Source organism: Esox lucius, chromosome 3, assembly GCF_011004845.1.
Source record: "Esox lucius isolate fEsoLuc1 chromosome 3, fEsoLuc1.pri, whole genome shotgun sequence".
In the NCBI taxonomy this organism is placed as follows: domain Eukaryota; kingdom Metazoa; phylum Chordata; class Actinopteri; order Esociformes; family Esocidae; genus Esox; species Esox lucius.
In genome coordinates, this window is record NC_047571.1 from 22,666,678 (window position 1) to 22,690,190 (window position 23,513).

Consider the following 23,513-nt stretch of genomic DNA (forward strand, 5'->3'; position numbering starts at 1 on the left):
ACTGAGTACAAACTAATAACTATAACAGGCCTGTATTGGACATACACAAATAACTATAACAGGCTTGTATTGCGTATACACTAATAACTATAACAGGCCTGTATTGGGTATACACTAATAACTATAACAGGCCAGTATTGGGTATACACTAATAACTATAACAGGCCTGTATTGGGCATACACAAATAACTATAACAGGCCTGTATTGGGAATACACTAATAACTATAACAGGCCTGTATTGGGAATACACTAATAACTATAACAGGCCTGTATTGGGTATACACTAATAACTATAACAAGCCTGCATTGGGTATACACTAATAACTATAACAGGCCTGTATTTGGTATACACTAATAGCTATAACTAGGCCTTTATTGGGTATACACCAATAACTATAACTAGGCATGTATTGGGTATACACTAATAACTATAACAGGCCTATATTGGGTATACACTAATAACTATAACTAGGCCTGTATTGGGTATACAATAATAACTATAACAGACCTGTACTGGGTATACACTAATAACTATAACAGGCACAGGCCTGTACTGGGTATACCCTAATAACTTTAACTAGGCCTGTATTGGGTATACACTAATAACTATAACAGGCCTGTATTGGGTATACACTAATAACTACAACAGGCCTGTATTGGGTATACATTAATAACTATAATAAGCCTGCATTGGGTATACACTAATAACTATAACAGGCCTGTATTGGGTATACACTAATAACTACAACAGGCCTGTTTTGGGTATACACTAATAACTATAACAAGCCTGCATTGGGTATACACTGATAACTGTAACAGGCCTGTATTGGGTATACACTAATAACTGTAATAGGCATGTTTTAAATGTATACACTATTCACATATATATTATACATTATATGTTTTTAGATATTCGTATAGTCAGTCTGTCCTGCCTCAGTTCATACTGTTTACATTGCATTTGTTTACGTGATGGGGGACTTGGGTCAGGGTGAATTATATGCTGCTCTCCAGATCTCTCTGTTGAATCTTAGAGGAGGACCTGAGGCCTTGGACCACACCTCAGGACTATCAGACCTGACGACTCCTAGATGTCCCTGAACCAATATATACTGGTTGTGTTGCAGATCTATTGTCTGCCTGATGATTCCTGCAGTCACTGCCCACAACCCACCTGGTTGTCCCTGTCCTTGTCCACCTGGTTATCCCTGTCCTTGTCCAACTGGTTGTCCCTGTCCTTGTCCAACTGGTTGCGCAGCTGATCTGGATTCTGCCTAAAGACTGGACACAACCTGCATTTAATGATCCACTGGTCATCTGAACGTACCCAATCTTTAAATGTTACATTACAGACTTTTTGGCTCATAGGTTAGTATATGCATATACTCTAACAGAAATGCTTCAGATACATACAATTTAACAGGCCTGTTTCAGATACATACACTATAACAGGCCTGTTTCAGATACATACACTAACAGGCCTGATTCATATACATACACTATAACAGGCCGGTTTCAGATACATACACTATAACAGGCCTGTTTCAGATACATACACTAACAGGCCTGATTCATATACATACACTATAACAGGCCGGTTTCAGATACATACACTATAACAGGCCTGATTCTTATACATACACTATAACAGGACTGTTTCAGAAACATACATTATAACAAGCCTGTTTCAGATACATAAACTATGACTGGCCTTTTTCAAATACATACACTGTAAGAGGCTTGTTTCCTTTTCTTAGCTCTGGTAAATAAGGTTTTTTATCAGACAACAAGACAAGATTGGAGGTACGGGAGGCAAGATTGTATGCACCTAGCGTTATTCAAGGATATTAATTAACCCTTCAATAATAGTACAACTAGCCTATTTTGAAATAGCATGTTCAAGTTTAACTTGCCATGGTCACATTCACTGCAAATTTACTGAAGCCTATGGCTAGTTTTAGGTTTAATTTAGCAAGAAGTGATTTCAGAAAGCAGTTTAACCTAAGCCGGTTTTCTCTCATTATTATACCTAGCAAAGCAATACTGTTTCATTAGGCCATAGATGGATTTGATATACTCGATTTGCTCGTTGATCATTAAAGCGGAGAATGAAAAAACCCAATATACCCAGTACCCAATTTAGCAGATTTTGCGCTGCTTGCAGTTCTCTCTAGCGCTTTCTACAATCTTCATGGTTCTCTTGCATTAAGTTAACCATCTAATACTGTATGTTTTTAATTAATCCCAAAGGACATGGTCGTAAAAAATTTAGATGAATAAAATCGACCATTTGGCAAGTTTCCCAGCTTGTCGCTCACTGGGCCTCACACTTCTATGCTGTCAGATCTGGGCATCGCGAGTCAATTTTAAATATAGTAAACCATTGTTTTTGACATCATCATGTTGTTGCCATCAATGATGGTTGTCTAACATTATGGACAGATGATTACGTTGTGCCACCGCTCAGACCTAGCTCTTACAGTGTTAATTACTGCAAGGCAATAGCGGAAAAAGTCTGCAAAGTCTTGACGGTGTGTCTTAACATCTACATTACAGGCAGTGGCTTAGCATCCAGAACGCGCTGTGTAGCATCTGCAATTCACAGGAACCAAGTAATGTTGATCAGCAATTCCTTGGCAACATCTTTCTGAAGTATCTTGAACACCTTCCAGCTAATCGGGTCTTCCACAGAAAAACAAGTTTCAACATGATCCGACTTCTGATCCCAGATAGGACGTGAGGCTAGGTATATCAAGATGGGAGGAATGTCCCATAATTTTACACCCAATTAAACTTGTTTTTTGTTCCATCTGGCTAGTTAGTGCCGCCTCCCCATGTTTCAAACTCAACATTTTTACTGCACTATGCACATTCTGCAAATCCTAGATTTGAACTTTTGCTAGCCACGACTCATACTTTGTTATGTGTAGCTGAGTACTGTTAAAGGAACTTTTACATGGCTAGCTATCATTGCAAGCAGTCTTCTAGCTTGCTAACTGTAGGCCAGCTTGTCCAAAGTATACAAGCGAGGCAGTAATGTGCAACAAAACAAGAAACCAGTGAAGCTCATTTCTCTCCTACACAATAACAAGCCTGTTTCAGATACATACACTATAACAGGACTGTTTCCAAAGTACTGTATCAGGCCTGACTTCTGGCTTAAAGGGTGTGGGCCTAAATACAGTCATTGAATGTCATTACAATGGCTTTTTGCATTTGTCAAATTGCTGGATGCTGGAAATATTTTGACAGCACAGAAACATGCCTGGGAAGCATCATGTGAAGTGACTGACAGTCAGATGTAAACAGAGTGACTGGCCGTGTTTATGCTACACTTCTAACTGTTAACAAACTATTTACATTTCCTTTCAGTTACGCCTTTAAGCAAGAGTTTAGCATAATTTGGATAGATAGATACAGTAGTTGCAAGGCTTTCAATTTCAATTAAGTGTATATTTCGTTGCTGTTTATAAGAATGCGTTCACAGTCAACCTATCTGGTAAAATTAGGGTAAAAAATTAAACGATATATGTAAACATATATTCATACTCAGATTAACCTGCTTAAAAACTTTAAATCAATCAATAAATCAATTTCCAAAGAGTGTATCTGGGCTTCCATCCTTTATTCTCTGCCTCTGAGGTGGATGTCTTTAAGGTGTCTGGGCTTATACTGTAGCCTTCAGTCTCTGTCTCAGAGGTGGATTTATTTATGGTGTCTGGGCCTATAGACTTCAGTCTCTGAGGTGGATGTCTTTATGGTGACTGGGCTAATAGCCTTCAGTCTCTCTCTGAGGTGGATGTCTTTAAGGTGTCTGGGCTTAAGGCCTTCAGTCTCTCTCTCTGAGGTGGATGTCTTTAAGGTGTCTGGGCTTAAGGCCTTCAGTCTCTCTCTCTGAGGTGGATGTCTTTAAGGTGTCTGGGCATATGGCCTTCAGTCTCTGCTTCTGTCTCTGAGGTGGATGTCTTTAAGATGTCTGGGCTTTACCACGTTGGCATGCTATGTAACATCACAGATCCAAGGTAACAATGGGTGTGTGTCGACACATCTACCTTTTACCAGGCAGCCACAGATCCATGCGTGCCCACGCACATAGAGTGGGCAACATTCTCATTAGCTTAGCCCTATGACTTAAACTTAAAATAGTAAAATGCATTCACATTGAATTCCATTTTTGACAATGTGGGACTGTCAGATATCTGTATTCCATGTATTCCATTTTTGACAGTTTCTCTGTCAGATATCTTTACCTATATAAAAGACTATTAGTAGATTTGCATTACAGCTTTACACTAACCGAGTACAACATTTATCGTCAGGTCAGAATAGAGCTGAACCTTTTACTGTTATATCTCTGACCAACTCAAGGTCCTTGTGGTCAGAATGTCAGTTCTGAGACTGTACGGTTCAGAGTTCGAGCCCCTTCAGACACATGAGACAATAAAAATTAAACCTGGTGCTTCTCTGCTTAGCACTTGGCAGTAAGGGCTACATTGGGGTTGGGTGGGGGCAGGGTAGGGTTGGGTGGGGGAAGGGGAGGGTGGGGGGCAGGGTGCGGTGCTCGTGTCCTGATCAGGGGTGTACTTATACATCCAGCTGCCTCGTGCGACCGAAACAAGAGATTCCAGCTCACACAAGCCAATGCTTGTGCAAGGCTACTTACTTACACTTGTCTTTATGTGAGGCCACAGATGAACCCTGTCTGGCATTTCTTCTACAGTATGTTTTTATACATTCCAGACATAGGACTTTAAATCCCCTGAGACAATGAAATCTTACAACCAAGTCTGCAGCCAATCATCTGGTTCAGTTATAGTCAACCTGCCAAAGACAGCATTGTATGGAGTGTGATATGGATTAAATATGGGTGGTAACGGTTCCAATATCATTGTTACATGGTAGTAACATGTCTGTAGACACAAACCACCTCAGTGTTTTATTTACTTTGCAGCCATCTTGGGCTAATTACACCTTGTCAAAGAGATATTTATCTCTTTGTGATCTCCAGCATAAATCCTCGCTACCCAGTCAGGACTGCATCTTAGTCTGCATGCCAGGACCACTGCAAGCCATCTAACACAAAACAACAACATTCCTTATCAACGCTTCAGAGACACACCTCTAAGCGGCAACCTGAGTAAAAAGGAGGACGAGGAGGAGAGAAGGGTTAGAGAAGAGGAAGGAGCGATTAGGCCAGGACTGTAATCTAAAACCTGAGACCTACCGTAGGTCCCAGTGGAGCCACTAGCTACTGTCTGTCCTCAGACCACCACTAGTCAACGAGTCCCTGCCGGTACGTGTTTCCAGACAACAGGCTTGCTTCTATCTTGAACACACACTCGCGTAAACCCATTACCAGACAACATTACACATACACACTCACCTACTGCGGCTCCAGACTTTTCTCTCAGTTACCCACCTCTCTGAGAGACACACACACAGACACGGCAGCCCTCTCAAAACACTCTCTCCTCCCGCGACCCGGAATGTTTGGCAAGGCTGCACTGTACTGAAATACAGCGCTCACCATATAAGGTAGCGGCAGCTACACATGTCACACGTAATTTACATGCAGCAGGCGGGGAGTTCACCTTACACAGAGCACACGCTAAAAAACCACAACGCCCCCTGAGTCTGACGCTCGGAGAGGGGAGGAGAAAGAGACAGAAGAAGGGAAGTTCAGTCGTTAACCAAGCCTCTCTCTCTGCTCGGCCCCTTGTTGAGTCAGGCAGACAGTGGGAAAGAAACCTGTGTGGGCGAACTATTGATTCTCTTTCCTGCTTCCCAGATCAACCACAGCCCTCTGTATACACACACAGACACACAGACACACATGTTCCAGCTTCTAACAGTCCCCACAGGAAGAAGCTATTGAAGCTATGATTTGACCCTCGGTATTCTGTCTGGTAAGCATTTCTTTCGGTGTGTGTGTGTCTGTGTGTGTGTGTGTGTGTGTGCGCAAGGCAAGACATAACAAACAGATGTTAACCCATTGCCCAGCTAAGCCAACACACACACACACACACACAGAGCATAGACCGCCTAAAGCTAACAAACCACAGCACATACTTCCCTTAGAGCGAGCTGGACTCTACACTGCCGAAAGTAAAGGCCGTTGTCTCGTCACAGGAAGAATAAGAAGGAGAAAGAGGAAGAACGAGAGCAGGGCAAAATGAACAAACCTTACCTCTCACATTGCTGTTGGGTTTGTGCGCGTGAATACGCGTGTCTGTTGGGTGTGTGTGTGTTCAGACAGGCCGCCACAGGAGAGCCCCAGGCACCCGCTGGACCATTCTCCGGCAGAGCAGAGCAGAACGAAGGAGAGCCCGCCAAGGGGGGAGCAAGAGAGAGAGCGAGTGAAGAGGCGCAGCGCAGAACGGTGTGGCGCGAGGAGGAGTGTCTGTCTGTGTGTGTGTGTGCGTATGTACGTGTTTGTGTGTGTGGGCGTGTGTGTGTGTGTGTGTCGCTGGCTTGGTTCCGTGTGCTAGTGTCTCCCGTTCGCTGTTGCTGACGGTGGCGTTGAGCTGTGTCTCTGGGCTCCGGACTACTGCAGTCTGCAGTGAGCTCCGCTCGCTGGACGGCTGCGGGAGAAGGAGGAGGAAAAGGAGGAGGAGAAAGAGAAAGAGGAGGAGAGGTGGAAGGAGCAGCACCGACTGCACTGGGCAACAATGATCCTGCAGACTCTCTGCTGCAGCTTCCTGGCTGCTCGTTCTCTCTCTCGTTCCCTCTCTCTCTTTTTCCCTAGCTGTATACTTGCTCCGCCCACTAGACCAACACCAGGAAATGCTGGCTCTGTTAAGAGCAACATTGGTCTTTAAGGAAGAGAGAGGAAGGAGAGAGAAAAGGGGCGTTAGTGAAAGAGAAGACTGTGGAATAGATTGAGAGGAAAAAGTGGAAAAAAGTAGGAGGGCGAGAGACAGAAGAAAGAGAGGAAGAAAGAGAGTGGTGAAGAAGTGGAAAGGAGTTGGAAAGACTCTAAATATTGAGGGAGCAAAGATTATGGAAAAAATGATGGATAGCTTGCGACAGACTACGCCTGGCTTCTGCCCTGAGCATCGTTCTTTCAGTGCCTCACTGCCGTTGCATGCACTAAGCAGACTCCCTTCAGTCTACCACCCCATATCCCAGCTCCCACCACCCCAGACACAGACTACAAACACAGACTACAACCCCAGACTACAACCCACCACCCCAGACACAGACTACAAACACAGACTACAACCCCAGACTACAAACCACCACCCCAGATACAGACTACAAACACAGACTACAACCCCAGACTACAAACCACCACCCCAAACACAGACTACAAACGCAGACTACAACCCCAGACTACAACCCACCACCCCAGACACAGACTACAAACACAGACTACAAACACAGACTACAAACACAGACTACAACCCCAGACTACAACCCACCACCCCAGACACAGACTACAAACACAGACTACAACCCCAGACTACAAACCACCACCCCAGACACAGACTACAACCCCAGACTACAACCCACCTCCCCAGATACAGACTACAAACCCAGACTACAACCCCAAACTACAACCCACCACCCCAGACACAGACTACAACCCCAGACAACAGCCCACCACCCCAGACAACAGCCCACCACCCCAGACCAAGACAAAAAACCCAAATAACAGCCCACCACGCCAGACCAAGACAACAACCCCAGACTACAGCCCACCACCCCAGACCAAGACAACAACCCCAGACTACAGCCCACCACCCCAGACCCAGACTGCAACCCCAGACTACAGCCCACCACCCCAGACCCAGACTGCAACCCCAGACCCAGACTGCAACCCCAGACTACAGCCCACCACCCCAGACCCAGACTGCAACCCCAGACTACAGCCCACCACCCCAGACCCAGACTGCAACCCCAGACCCAGACTGCAACCCCAGACTACAGCCCACCACCCCAGGTCTCAGCCCCTGTTCCCAGTCCATCTCAGCATGGCAACAACATCTCTCATATGTTCATGTAACTTCAAGTTGTTTTTTACACCAAAAGGTCCCCAAAAACACTGGGGAAATGCAGAGATTGTTTGGAGGGCCAGCCTTGCCCCAGCAGCCCCATACAAAGCCTGCCTTCACTGGGCCAGACAAAAGCAGCACCTGGTCAGCATGTCCACCAAGCTCGGCTGTGCCAGTGTTGACTTAGGCTGCTCCATCCGTATTTATTCTCATCCTGGGGAAAGCAGAAGAGTCAGTTCAGAGCAGGACTGGAACGCGATGCAGCAATATCTTGTTGCCATGACGAGGTAGCAACCCTGGCATCATGAGGTGTCCTACACAATTCCAAGCATGGTACTAATGCTTGGAACCGTTATCTGTTTATTTCCTTGCTTGTGTTATTTTTTCTTGATAATAAGTTGTCTATCTAGTTGCATATATTTATATCTTCAAGAAAGAACTTTCATGAGTTCCCCCTCATTTTATATATGAAGAACTCCTACATGATCCTCCAGAACTCTTTTCTTTGTAATGACATTTTACATGGCCTGGGAGAGAGGCCAGGGAGAATGTCCATGGAGGCCATGGAGAGAAGCCAGGGAAAGAGGCCATGGAGACCAGGGAGAGAGGCCATGGAGGTCAGGGAGAGAGGTCATGGAGGCCAGGGAGAGAGGCCATGGAGTCTAGGGAGAGAGGCCATGGAGTCCAGGGAGAGAGGCCATGGAGTCCAGGGAGAGAGGCCATGGAGTCCAGGGAGAGAGGCCATGGAGTCCAGGGAGAGAGGCCATGGAGGCCAGGGAGAGTGCCCGTGGAGACCAGGGAGAGAGTCCGTGGAGGCCAGGGAGAGTCCGTGGAGGCCAGGGAGAGTCCGTGGAGGCCAGGGAGAGAGGCCATGGAGGCCAGGGAGAGAGGCCATGGAGAGGACATGGAGTCCAGGTAGAGAGGCCAGAGCCACAGAGGACGGTACCAGGCTAATTTTTATACCATCATCATCTTTTCATCAGCTAAATTACAAAAATAACAGTTAAATTGAAGCTCATCTCTGTTTCCCCACACACCCTTTATCTCCCCTATATCTTTGTGCCCCAACCCTGCCTCTCTCCCTCTGGTTGCGTCTACACTTGACAGATAATGTTGTCTTTTCCTGAACTATATTCAACTGCTAGTTAGCATTCGTCAAACAGTGACTGCGGTAGAAAATGAGATAACAAGAGTCTAACCACTGGAGCCAGCAAGCTAGCAAAGCAAAATGAGACAACAAACCAGTTAGCATACTAGTTAACGTATCTCTAGTATACTTTCTTAGCTAGTATAGTTTCTTAGCATTTAGCTGGTATTTAAGAGGCCAGAAAACATTATCTACATTAAAACGAAATTGCATTTCATTGTACTGTACTTGTACTGGTTGAATGACAATAGTTGAATATAATCGAATCATTTCCTATACTCCTCACCTCCTCTCGTAGTCCAAACCCACAGTAGTAAGAGCGGGAAGGCCCAAATAAATACTAGGCATAGAGAGAGCAGAAGAAAGATATAGATGAGTTGATTTAACATAAACTGAAAATATACACAGACGATGTTGACCTATTGATAGCGTAACTGCAAGATCTGTGTGATATTTTTTTACTTCGGAAAAGTGGACAATATATCTGGTCATAAATCTGACGTAAACAGATTTTCTGCTTAACTGTCAAGAAATTGACAAATAGAGAAGGGGTTGCTGAGGGAAAATGGACCCAATCAAAACAGAGAGAGAGATGGCAAGATGGAGTGAGTCTAAAGTAGCCTGTTAGCAGAGCAAGAGAGAAAGTCTACTTAATATCTCAATACTTTCCCAGCAAGCCCAGATCTGGGAGAGTTTTCAATGTTGTTTCTCCCACCAGAACCGCATCAATAACTTTCTTCCTCTATTAAGGGTCAAAACAAACTATTCATCTATTCTGGGTTAGAGAAACCTGGCAAGGAGTGACCAGTCTGCCTTCAACAGACCCATACCAGTTCCCAGTTTCTCAGCGAGAGCGGAATTCATATCAAAGCTAATTAAAAGCAGAAATTTTTACACAAACAGTAAATTGATATGTTTGTGGTGTGTGATTGGTTTCCATGTGTGTGAGCTGTAATGAAGATAACTGATGTCCATCAAAGTTAAACCTTGTTTTGCGGTCTTTACAAACCATTGCTGGCTCAGAAACAACTCTCCCTCTCTCTAGTATTTCAGTACAAAATTACACTTCAGTCACATAATCTGTGGTAAAAGCTGGAATGTAGCCTTCCTTGTCTCTGTTGTTAAAGGGGAAGATAGAGACAGACACACACACACACACACACACGCACGCACACACACAGACCGAGGCAGATGAGGTAAAATTACGAATTGAGAAAAATAAATTGGTCTGAGAAGAAACTAATACAAGAATGAGAGAGAGATTAAGTTAGCACTGAACACTGAAAATAAAGAGCTGAGCCAGTCACCACACAGCTCTGGGCCGGAGGTGTTGCAGATTTTCACCCAGGGTTTAGGCCAAGCCTGGTAAATTAGAGGTGACTTATCACCAGCCCAGGTTAAACAGGCCAACACTGCTCTGCGCCACTCTGCTGCCAAAAGGCACAGCGCATCACAGACAGAGGTGGGGTGAGGAGGGGTCAGACACACAGACAACCACAGAGATCAGAAAAGCAATTTAAAAAAATGGGTGTAGATGCACTGGCTAAAGTCTGAACGTGTTCAGGTAAAGCTCACCACTTCAAGAGGTGGTCTGGGATGTCATTTGTGGATATTTCTCCTCAGACTAGACACATTTAGGATGAAGAACATACAGTGGTAAACATCATCGGAAAACATGTGTTCTGGGAGCGAGAAGCAAATTTTATTAGAATGACTTCAAGTGGATGGATGATTACCAGCCTCTTTGCTGAGAATGAACTAAAGTGTGTGTGAGTGTTTGTGTGTTTGTGTGTGTGCACGCGCGTGTGTGTGTGTGCGCGCGTGCGTAACGTTATAGTGTATGCGATCACACAGCCTTATGTGAGTGCAACTGAATGAGGTGAGTAGTATGTGCAAACAGGAACAGTCACACACTGCGGTGGACAAACTGTTGCTCTCTGTGGCGCTAATTCCGTTTTCGAAACTAAAAGGGGGGATGGTGCAGTCAAACAAACAAATGTGAACTGAAAGGGAACAGGAAAAGGGGGGGGGGGGGTGAGTGCAACCAGATCACCTGATGGGTACAGAACAGAACCACAGAATATTAACTCGTCCGACACAGTACCAACTTTTGTTACGCTCCACTTATTCTGATGTAATTCAATATTTGCCACGGTCAGAAGCAATCTTCTCCGCAACTCCCTGTGTCTATCCCTCTTTCCCTCTCTTTGTCTAACAAAGACAGCGGGCCGTAACTGGTAATTATACGTGCCCTCCCTCTCTCTCTTTCTCTCCTCTTTCTTTCTTATTTTCTCCTCCTATGGTGAAAACATTGAGTGTCTCCCTCTCTGCTCAGCGCCCTGCTATTTCCCAGCTTTCTGTAAATTACACTGACTGGCTGATGTGAACTCTCACTCCACTGGGGAAATGTCCCAGACCCTTCACGGGCCAAGCCCCGACGGTCGTCTATCACACACACGCACTAAAACACACACACATTACACCTCCCTTATGGGGCATAACACAAAAACACACGGCACGACACAGCAATGCAGAGCCGCAGCGCAGAGCTACTTTCAACGTCAGCCATTTCACAACGATTTGTCGTTGGGAGGTTATGAGACAGCAGAGTGGAGATGAAATATAACGGCTGAACCTAAAATGGCTCCTTGTTCATTTTGTGTGGTTAAACCCCTTTTAACTGATCTGTCCGGCTTGTCAACTTGGAGAATGTTAATCAATGGTAAATACATGTCCAGCTGTTGTATTTAAAGGAATAACGTGACGAAATATATTGAAAGAAGGTACTCCACAAGACAAAAACATCAGAGTAAACAAAAACCAAAAGTAGTAAAAACCATTTCGAAACGTTCCAATTGTATTCCAACAACACAAACACCGAAAAGACCCTGCTTAAACTGCCATGAAGATACAGTAGTCCCTCTACACTCCATTTTTTGATGGTGCTGTCTCTTAACCCTGACACACATAGGGGAAGCAGGTGCAGCTCTACCGGTCAGACTCAGGAAACAGAGACCATAGTGTCCCTAGCTGACTCCAAACTGTGTATGCGGCAGAATATCACCTAACGCCATGCGTATCTAGAGAGATTACATGAAAATGAACAGGAACACCCTGTGTAAAGAAATACTACAGTTGGTTGAGCAGTGAGACATAATCATAAGGCAGGTTGCTGTTTTGGTCAGAGGCAGGGAAATAGTTGCACAATCCAAAACTGAATCATTCACACTTCTAAAAGTTCCAACCAACCTCTGGATGTGTTGACAGATCTTGCTGAAGTTAAGTCAAAATTTGTATCTTATTAAAACATTTCTTATTAAAACATTTCTAAATGCGTTCTGCATGTAGCTGCTACTTTATGAACTAGTTATATACTCCCCTTTAGAAAAAGTTATCCAACAAGCACCAGCATTAACGTATCGTTTCCTGCAATGCACTGAAGTCACAAATAGCAGTTCATTTGTCAAATATGGATTGTAATTTTAAAAACAAAAACGATCAAATCAAGTCTAATCCAAATAAATATCTTAGCTTCAACCCAAGTGACGGTTTGTGAGTTTATCCTCATTCTAACGATAGGTGGCCGTTAAATCCCTTGAGTCCGCGCTTTCTTACCTGTGTGTCTGTAGAAAGCCGACGTGCCACTGGAGCTGTGCACCAATGACACTTCAACACAGGTCACACACTGCAATGCATGATGGGTCAAACGCCCCTTCTCATCTGCTCTTTCTAACGCAACTATTTGTTCTCTCTACTTCCTCTATTTTCTCTCTCTACCTCCTCTATCTTTCTCTCTCCACCTATCTCTCTACCGCCCCCCCCCCCCCGACACCCCCACCCCCATATCTCCCTTTCTGCAAGGCAAGCGGCCAAACGCAACACCACGTGTTGACCCTACAAAACTGTCACTGCGGCGACACAAGGTTGCCACGACAACCAGACCCTCTTATCACATTTGCATATTTTGTTTACATTATTTGCTGCCAAATACGTTACAGGGTAATTATTAGTGACTCTCCTGTTTCCCTTTTTCTTTCACATCCTTCTCAAGCCATCAGCTCACATCTCTATCTCCATGTTCTATCTCAGTATCTCTGCCCTCTTTCCTCTCTTTCACTCTCTCTCTGCTCCTGTTATCTCTATGCCTCTCTCTCTCGCTCGCTCTCTCTCCACTCCTTCTATATCTATGTCTCTCGCCCCCTCTGTCCCTCAGTCAATGTGTATGAAAAGAGGAAGCCACTGCGACATCTGACCAGTTTGCTGCATTACAGATAAGGAGTGAAACAATTTAATCAGGAAGTGGGGTGTGGTAGCACTTCTGTTTAAAGGCACAGAAACAGAAGGGGGCCCTGAGGTCACCAGAACAACCTCTCTCCCTCCCCCCTACAGAATAAAGCACCAGGTGCACTGGAATACGGGCACACGGTTTCACTTACCCCAACTTCCTGCTCACAAGGCTTCTGAGAGCATCTGTACCTCAGACCTCGTACGCCACGTCAGTCGATCTGTCACTGAGACAGGAGACAGACAGGCCTTCTGAAGTCAATATGGAGAGGAGAGCAGCACTCAGCACATCTACACCTGCCAAAGAGGAGGACAGATAGGCACACAGGAAAGGTTAAAGAAGAGTTGGAAGAAAGGGCAAAAGAAATTGAGAGATTCTTGGGAAAGAACGTGTGAGTGAGTGAGACGACGCAGACACAGAGACAGACTGTGCAACTGCCACAAGATTAGTCAGAGCAAAAAAACATCCAGTATACATTTAACTGGCGTATCAAATCTATATGAAAAATCCCATTGGCCATGTCAACCACGCTCTTATAAGAATGTAATCCGCAGTTATCAATAAGCACAGATAAACACAATCCCAAAACAGCATTTGAAAAATACAACAACCTTCTATCCAGATCCAATTGACCAAACACAGCACAGGGACTGGGGTTCTTCAGGAACTCTCAAAGACACAGTAGCGCAGCAGGCAATAGGAGCCTCTAGTGTGGCCTTCCTTCCTCAGGGCTGGCTGCAGGCCTCTGGGGAGTGGAAGTCAATGAGACAAGGCCTAATTTAGCCTGCTGCCTGCCTGCCCTCCTGCCTGCCTGCAACTCCTTCCTACCACTGCCAGGAACCCAGACTGAAAGTCCTTCCCTTTTTAGGCTCCCTGGACGCTGCCGCTTGCAAGAGGCCACTGCCGCATTCCAACCGGGCTACGCCAAGGAAGAGAGGGAGAGAGAGAGGGGAGGAGAAGGAAGAGAGGGAAGGGGGGAGAGAGGTTGGGACGAGGAATGAAAGGGAGAGATGTTATAAACATTACATAACACGTTGCTAAAAAGGATGAAGTAATAGGTAACAGGTAATACACATCAATCAGATGCAAGTTAAAACTCTACCATGCAAAGAAGAAACCATACATAAACAAGAACCACAAGAAACACCGCTGCCTTCTCTGGGCCCGAGCTAATTTAAGATGGACTGAGGCGAAGTGGAGAACTGTCCTGTGGTCTGATGAATCAAAATGTAAAATTATTTTGGGGAATGGACGCTTGTAATCAGTGCACAGTTCAAAAGCCAGCATCTGTGATGGTATGGGGGTGCATTAGTGCACATGACACATGTCACAGTGACTTGCACCTCTGTGAATGCACCATTAATGCTGAACAATATATACAAGTTTTGGAGGAACATACGCTGCCATCCAAACAATGGCTTTTTAAGGGAAGGCCTTGCTTATTTCAGCCAGACAATGCCAAACAACATTCTGCACGTATTACAACAGCATGGCTACAGAGAAAATGAAAAAAAAAATCCTCTTTCAATTTTTTTTTCACTTTCTTTGGGAAAGTAAACAAATGTTTTCTATGCCAATAGAGCCCTTTAATTTAAAACTGAACTTGAATTGAGATAGAAGGAAAGAGAGTCAAAGAAAAAGAAGGGCAACACTTTTAATTTCCATTATTCCTAATTATTTTTACAACCCATTAGAAAAAAGTATGATAATTAGGACCAATTTGAAGTGCAATTTATTAAATAATTAGTTTCACTACTCAGTTTTTACAGAAAGGTATTTCTGTTATATGTTGATGCACGACAACATTAAATTAATCAACATGTAGAAACCTTCTGTGCATCAAAGCCTAATACCAGGACAAAAAGGAAGATTTACTCCAAAATATCGCATAGAACAGCTAAAAGAAATTAAGTAATAAGTATGGTAAAATCCACTTTAAATTACCTCAGCCTTAGCAATGCTGGCCAGGCAACACCAGGCAACTAAATATGACAGTTAAATCACAGTTAAACCCATATTTACTGCCCATGACAGACCATACATTTTCAATAACAGGATTGCGATTGGTATTACTTTACATTATCATTATTGGGATTACTTTACATTATCTATATGTTATCATGTTTCATACGATATGACATGTTTTTTACTAAAGACAGTGGATCACATAATCCACGCTATTAATATAATACAAAAAGGATTAGGTATGGCGGGTGGGGAGCCCACATCTTTTTTCCCGCCCACGAATCAACATGGCTCCTGAGTCTCCAGAACCGACATGGTATGGGATAGCCCTGGGAAAGCCCTGTTCACACCAGCCATAATCCCATTATTGAAACCACACTCTGTCGTCTCTCCAGAAGACTGCCCTGTAATGCCAAGTGAAAAGGAGTTTATTCATACAAAAGATGGACATACATTGTAATGTAGCTACAGTATAATGTTCCAGTAATCTATAAATCTTCAAGTTCAAGCAGCATGTTGCAAAATAATTCATTCTTTTTATGAAGATCTCACCCGAAGATAGAGCTGACTTTGCAGGTTGGGTAATTAAGAGTGTAGATACAGCCCTTTTTTAGGACATAATACCATTAACCCCAAAGGTGCCTCATTGTTATTATAAACTGGTTACCAACATCTACCAAGATCTTTTTATACTATGGGCAACACATTTTATTTCCATACCCATAGATTGCAGATTCATATGAAACAGCTGTCAGACAATCAGCATTGCAGGTTTTGCACCACCCACATTATATTAAAGTGTATAATACATGTGACATAAGCTACTCTCTGAATCTTCAAACCCACCGTGGCTTCTCCTATCCCGATACAATGCCATTTATACTCTCTAGCCGTCAGAACTAGGCCTTAACACAAGAGCTACACCAATCAGCCAGTTATGTGAGCACGTGCTCAACACAATAGTTCGGGACTATGCAATTATATAACCCTGACCCCAAAGCATCCAGGGGTTGGTAGCTGGTTCAATAATAACACATGAAACAACACCACTGTCCCTCCTAATCTGTGGTGTTGGGCATGGGAAGCCCTGCGTTTAATTCAGACTAACTTTTATTGATTTAATGTATCATCCTGGATGTTGCAGACAGATTGCTAACGGCAGGGTACAGAGCAGATTGCCAACCAGCACAGGTCATTCTGGGCTATGCCGTGTTGATTTATCAGAGCATCAATCAAACGGAGGCCTCCACTCAGCAGCAATCAGAGACGATTGAGGGATGGGTGAAAGCGGGAGGGCACATGGTAAAGGTGATGTTGTCTAATGGATAATGGATACTGGATAGGGGTGAGGGGTAGGGCTGAGGTTAGGGATAGTGGACTAAAGTGAATTAGAGTGTGGTTGGAGAGGTTTACAGTGGTGAGGGGTAACAGGGACAAGGGGTAACGGCGGTCAGAGGTAACAGGGATGAGCAGTAACAGAGGTAGGGGTAACAGGGATGAGTAGTAACAGAGTGAGGGGTAACAGGGATGAGCAGTAACAGAGTGAGGGGTAACAGGGATGAGCAGTAACAGAGTGAGGGGTAACAGGGATGAGGAGTAACAGAGTGAGGGGTAAGAGGGATGAGCAGTAACAGAGTGAGGGGTAACAGGGATGAGCAGTAACAGAGTGAGGGGTAACAGGGATGAGCAGTAACAGAGTGAGGGGTAACAGGGATGAGCAGTAACAGAGTGAGGGGTAACAGGGGTAAGAGAATACAGGGTGAGAAGTGACAGGGTAAGAGGTAAAAGGGGGGTTACAGGGATAAGAGGTAACATGGTGAGGGATAATAGGGATGAGAGATAACAGGGATGAGAGGAAACAGGGTGAGGGGTAATATGGGTAAAAGGTAACAGGAGTTAAAGGTAACAGGAGTGAGGGGTAACATGGGCGAGGGGTAACAGGGGTAAGAGGTAACAGGGTGAGGGGTAATTGGGGTAAACAACATCTACATTTACATCTTCTGTTACTGGTCAGATGCTACAACTACATTTAATCTGTCTTTAATCTCATTCAGTGTCTATTGTGGATGACAATAGTTTGTTAATAGTTTATAACACCAGAAAGTAATCTGATTAAAAGGCAGAGTTCACCTGTAATTTAAAATGAGTCAAATGGTCTGGTGTAACAAATTGGTGGCATTTGTTAGTTAAACAGTTCTGTCCATATTCCTATCCAATTACCCTGTTTGAAACTTGATGAATCCTTTGCAAATCTGCAGGATTAAAGTGAAAATAGATTGAAAATATTGTTACCATATAGATCAATTAAAATCGACTTTCCAGTGAACTATGGCTCCAATGCCTCCCGATGACACACAGCACTGCAGATATAATGTGTATCAAGGCTGATCTATGTGCTAGCAAACAAGGGAATGGGGACCAGACCACGGCCACAGTGACACTTTGGTCTAAAAACATTTTCCATACACCCAAGGATCTGCCACTTTGTCGCCTAGCAACCAGTGAACTCCACACAGCACTAGATTTCCCGGACTAGCAAGCCTGTGCACCAAGCATAATTATATCTCTCTTTAGCCAATCGTGTCGCGCTGTGTGCCATAAATAACACACAACTCCCATTCTGAGCTCCAGTCTGGGCCTAAAAGTCAACAAACACTTTCTCCAGAATAGCGTCATTAACTCACCACTGGATTCCCCAAGCAGAGTGGAGGACAGAGGAAGGGACAAGAGACCCAAACATAGACTGATTACTAAGTCCTAACCATGCTGGGCTGATGATAAGTCAGGCTGAGCCCTAAAAACACCCCCTGTACAAAATCTACTGTGACATAATGGCTTTATGTCATTTATTGACACACCGGGAGACGTATCACTCGAAACTAAACTGAAAATAAACAAAACATGTGTTTCCAGTGCTTTTAAAACACTCACAGGCAGCAATGAAAAAACAAAACAGCAGTAGAATTTCCAGGTTGTCAATGTATAAGATGTTTCAACGCCAATTGCCGGGCGTACGGGCAGCTACATGTTTTGATTTTTACGACTAATATTGAATTTCCACCCCAGGACATTTTCATCAGCGTGATCCACGGTGTCACTATGGATGGGGCAAGAAGTTGCAGCCACATTCACGCCCACATCACAACATCACATGGGGTGCAGCTTCGGTTGCTGGAGAGATCCTGCCTGAGTGCTGAATGATCAGAGTTAGCAAGGTATATGAAGACTAATGTGTCATAACACCCTTCCAAAGATGTCAAAGCCCCGCTTATCATTTCAGTTTTGGCATCACAATACTCAATCTGTTTTGGCAACGATTAATGTTTGTCCTGTGCACATTCCTTTTTTAGGCTGGTCTAGGCCGCAGCGCTCTTTAGTATTGATCCCGGAGATCAATCGGGTGGGCAGGGTTTTGTTATAGTCAACGAGGACATCCCTGAATCAACACGGTCAACTAACGATCAATCCATTAATTAGTACGATTAGTTTTATTAGTGTTGGGCTGGAGCAAAAACCCTACATAACCTTGTGTTATAACCTAACCGGAATGTAGTTCACCGGTCTAGGCCCTAGGGTCATTCCATTCTTGATCCAGGCGTAACATGACCCTCATGTGACATTGATGTCATTTGACCCCGTACAAACAGCCACACTGAAATACCCTGAGAGTGACCAGAAGGAAGGATTGATGGTGGCTGATGAAGGAAGGATGGATGGTGACTGATACCAGTACACTGAGACGCCCTTTGGCAGTTATCAGATAATAAAAACAGATGTGTCCTAAATTTCTGCTGCCTTATTCCCTCTCCCTGTCATTGGCTGTCTCACCTACTGGGAGGTGCCACTTTCTGGACATCAGTGTGATGTCTCTCAGGCTCAAACTATGCCACTCTGTTCTGTCAATGTTATTAATGTTATTAATGCTAATAATTAAGTCCCAAATTGTAGACATGTTAATTTATCTGCAATAACTAGGGCAAATCTACTTTCCTATGTCCATTTATTTTATAATTTGATTTAGCAGGAAATAGATTACAATTCATATGTCTCAGTTAAAAATTATTTTTACCAGAGGGCAAGTTTTGAAAACCAAACTGTGGAACAACAAACATAGCATAAACATAAAATAATACACAAATTAACACAACACCGCAAGCCTACAGCCTACAGACTTCTTTGCTCGCCATGATCGAATAAAGAAGTTGAGTGCACGTGCTCAGCGTCATATCCAGAGATTGTCTTTGGGAAATAGACATATGAGTGCTGCCAGCATTGCTGCAGAGGTTGAAGGGGTGGGGGGTCAGCCTGTCAGTCAAATTGGTCTGCATGGCTGTGGTCCCAGAAGGAACTCTTCTAAAGATGATGCACAAGAAAGCCCGCAAACAGTTTGCTGAAGACAAGCAGACTAAGGACATGCATTACTGGAGGGTTAAGGCAGTGCTGGAAAAAAAATGGTGGCCACACAAAATATTGACACTTTGGGCCCAATTGTGACATTTTAACTTTTAACTTTTGTTGCCAGCGGTTTAGACATTAGTGGCTGTGTGTTGAGTTATTTTTTAGGGGACAGCAAAATTACACTGTTATACAAGCTGTACACTCATTACTTTACATTGTATCAAAGTGGCATTTCTTCAGTGTTGTCACATGAAAAGATATAATCAAATATTTGCAACTTCTTTGGTCGACCATGGCGAGGCCTGTTCTGAGTGGAACCTGTCCTATAAAACCGCAGTATGGTCTTGGCCACCGTGCTGCAGCTCAGTTTCAGGATCTTGGCAACCTTCTTATAGCATAGGCAATCTTTATGTAGAGCAACAATTCTTTTTTTCAGATCCTCTGAGAGTTCTTTGCCATGAGGTGCCATGTTGAACTTCGGGTGACCAGTATGAGAGCGTGTGTGTGCGATGACACCAAATTGAACACACCTGCTCCCCATTCACACCTGAGACTTTGTAACACTAACAAGTCACATGACACCGAGGAGGAAAAATGGCTTATTGGGCCCAATTTGGACATTTTCACTTAAGAGGTGTACTCACTTTTGTTGCCAGCAGTTTAGACATTAATGGCTGTGTGTTGAGTTATTTTGCTTGTTATTCAAGCTGTACACTCACAACTACATTATAATTTCTTCAGTGTTGTCACATGAAAAGATATACTCAAATATTTACAAAAATGTGAGGGGTGTACTCACTTTTGTGAGATACTGTATATATATATATATATATATATATATATATATATATATATATATATAATAAAACAAATGGATTAGGTGATGCTTCTCTGTGTGTGTGTGTGTGTGAGTGTTTGTATGTGTGGTGTGTGATATATGTGTGTGATATGTGTGTGTTTATGTGCGTGTATGTGTGTGCTTGTGGCTTGAGCAAGCGTAAAGAGCTGAGTGAGCAGAAGATGCTCAGTCCAAGGGGAAAAAGAGAAGACCGCTAAAAAAAACCTATCCAAACTCTTTTGACCGTTCAAACACGACAAAAAGCCTCCACAAAAATGACCCAACTTGATAATTTTGACACTTAATTAATGAATGACACGGCAGCTCCAGCTTTTTCACATTGTTATTTCCCATGCGGTTCTGCTAAGTTCTTCTAAAAATAAATATAAATGGTGTACATATTCTCTATGTATATACATATCTGTATCTGCAACAACCTAAAGAACTGGCAGGCTAGGAATCTCTCTGTAGTTTAGTCAAATGAAGAGCAGTGTCCCCATGTCATAAAAAAGTGCAAGAAAATATATGTTCTCCGCAAGACTTAACTGTGGGCCTAATACTGTATTTTAAGATTATAGGAAGAAAATGACTGCTTTCAAATGCACATGGTGATAGAGGCTTCTTCCAAACCTTTCCTTCAATGTCACTGTAAAAACACAGCAGACCAGAGCTGCCGAGAGAAAACTCCTAGCCATTGACAACTGACAAAGGGGGCAATACTGACCTTACATCTGATCCTTGTTGCCCAGAATATTACCAAAGTAGTTACAGTATTTATCTTTACAATATTTTCTCAGTAGCCAATGTGAAGCACTGTTTCAAGGTCAATGCAGGGTTTTAAATAAGTCCTCCAATGTTGTGATGTTGGCACACTGACAAACGTGAACGGGCTAAAATGAAAAACCAGGGACTAAGTCAGCAGCGTTTGTTTTCGTGACCTTCCTTTATGTCAGGGCTTGCATTAGTGTGTCTGCACAACCTGAAAAAACGTTGGGCCAAGGTAGCAGAAATCAACCGCAGCACCAACAGCACTTTAGCATTAGCCTCCTGGAAAGAACCGTATGCATGAAGGTTAGCATATTTCTGTTCTGCCTTAACCACAGTGTGCATCAACCGTTTACCGTTAACCTAACAAATGATCACAACGACATCTTTTTCTTACCTGGCTGTCCTGAGTTTGAACTTCTGTCACCGCTCCACAATAAGAGGTCTGCAGTAAATCGCCAGTTAGTCCTACAGTATAGAAACAAAAATGCACACGACACTGACATCTGCAGGATAATATCGTTCATTGTTTTTTCTTCCGGAATCAACATTTTCTATATAGTGAATAACTGAAAAATATGCAATTCTAATACATTGATTTAATTAGTATACATTGTATTTTCAGTTATTTTACTTTTGAAAGCACATGCATGTGTATAGTGAAAAAGCGCACATAGGTTTACTGTTCAATTTCACCGTAATTAAATTTCGCATACAATTAACTTCTCTAAAGTAAACTAGGATCCTCGTTTGACCTACTATCTGACGACGCGTTTCAGACCTCTGGGGCAACTTCCTGTTTTTACTTAACACCATAATAGTAATAGAGGAAGCCAGTCAGTCTATTTGTCAGTTGCTCGTAGGGTCTTTATCAGCAAGCAAATTGCACAGTCACTGTTCTGTGGAACCAGCAGAATTTCGAGCATGGCCTACGAAACATGTGACTATGCACACAGAAAGAACGCACCCTATATGAGTCACGGTCAAAAGTAGTGAACAAGGGAATAGGGTACCATTCAGGACTAAGAAAAGAGACAGCACACATGCATTAACAGGCATGAACACATATACCTACATTCAAGCACACTACATTCCACACCCTGGAAAGTATTGGATATGGATATGAAAACTTCAACCAATGTCAGATAAAAGTAACCAAATTTACTGACACAATCATGTATTCATCAAAGATCAACAGAAATGCTATTTAATTCTTCAGATAAAAATAAGTACACCGCCAACTTCAATAGCTGGTGCTGCCCCTTTGGCTGAAATAACTTTCTGTAATAATTTCTTATAACTGTCTAGCATATTCACTGGGAGGAATTCTCTGCCCACTCATCTTTACCGTACTGCTTCAACTGTGCCATGTTCAATGGTCAGACCCTCCCATGTTACCCAATAATAATTTTCAAAAAATGTCCACCTGTTTTGGTGTGCCTGATTCAAAAAAAGTTGTTGTTTAATATCTTGCTAAACGTGGGGGCCTACTCACTTTTTATGTGCTAACTACAATGAATGTGGTTGAAAGTTAGCTAAAATATGAATTTGTCCAATTATGGTAAGAAAGAAAACTTTTCACAAGGTATAGTTTTGCACATGAATGTAAGTGCTACTGTCAGGCGATAAACTGAATGGTTTATAAACACATAGACATAGCCCATATGCATTTGCGACCTTTTTGTCATCTGACCACGCAAAAACATTGACGTGACCCTAAAGGTCATGCACTCTCATAATCTTCACCTAGCACAACTAGAAGAGGACTGGGCACCCCTAAGAGTCTTGTTCTTCTTGAAGTTTCTTCCTAAGTTTCAACGTCACAGGGAGTTTTTCCTAGCCACTGTGCGTCAACTCTGTTTTTGCTTGCTCTTTAGGGTTTCCGGTTGAGTATTTCTAAAAGCACCTTGTGACAGCTGCTGATGTAAAAAGGGCTTTATAAAATTAATTTGATTTATTGAAATTTGATAGTAGAAATTGTAAAGAAAAAATATATATAAGTATACGTACATGTAGGCTATATATACAATGTATCAGTCAAAAGTTTGGACACACCTACTCATTAAAGGGTAAATCTTTCACCTTCTTCAAAGTAGCCACCCTTTGCCTTAATGACAGTT

At 43.2% G+C, this 23,513-nt stretch overlaps 1 protein-coding gene and 1 long non-coding RNA gene across 20 annotated transcripts in view; both read right to left on the reverse strand.

The window, feature by feature from the left end:
• The window catches only part of mbnl1 (muscleblind-like splicing regulator 1), a 55,648-nt gene extending 41,415 nt beyond the window's left edge, over positions 1-14,233 (reverse strand). For 4 of the 19 annotated variants that reach the window (XR_002196307.2, XM_010894583.3, XM_020044364.2 and 1 more), the window contains exon 1: positions 6,189-6,723. The gene's annotated coding sequence lies outside the window, so the exon portion shown is untranslated. Of the gene's footprint in view, positions 1-1,175; positions 1,201-5,225; positions 5,251-5,384; positions 5,507-6,188; positions 6,725-8,136; positions 8,199-12,757; positions 12,859-13,578; positions 13,724-14,038 lie in introns of those variants that run through there. The other 15 variants (XM_010894581.4, XM_010894570.3, XM_010894579.4 and 12 more) reach the window with 12 other exon arrangements.
• A 1,428-nt stretch (positions 14,234-15,661) lies between these two features.
• On the reverse strand, positions 15,662-22,219 carry LOC109615323. Its single transcript, XR_002196313.1, has 3 exons — positions 22,153-22,219; positions 21,791-21,861; positions 15,662-15,796 (listed from the first exon to the last, which is right to left on the reverse strand). It is a non-coding gene; the product is annotated as an uncharacterized LOC109615323 (long non-coding RNA).
• Between the last annotated feature and the right edge of the window lie 1,294 nt (positions 22,220-23,513).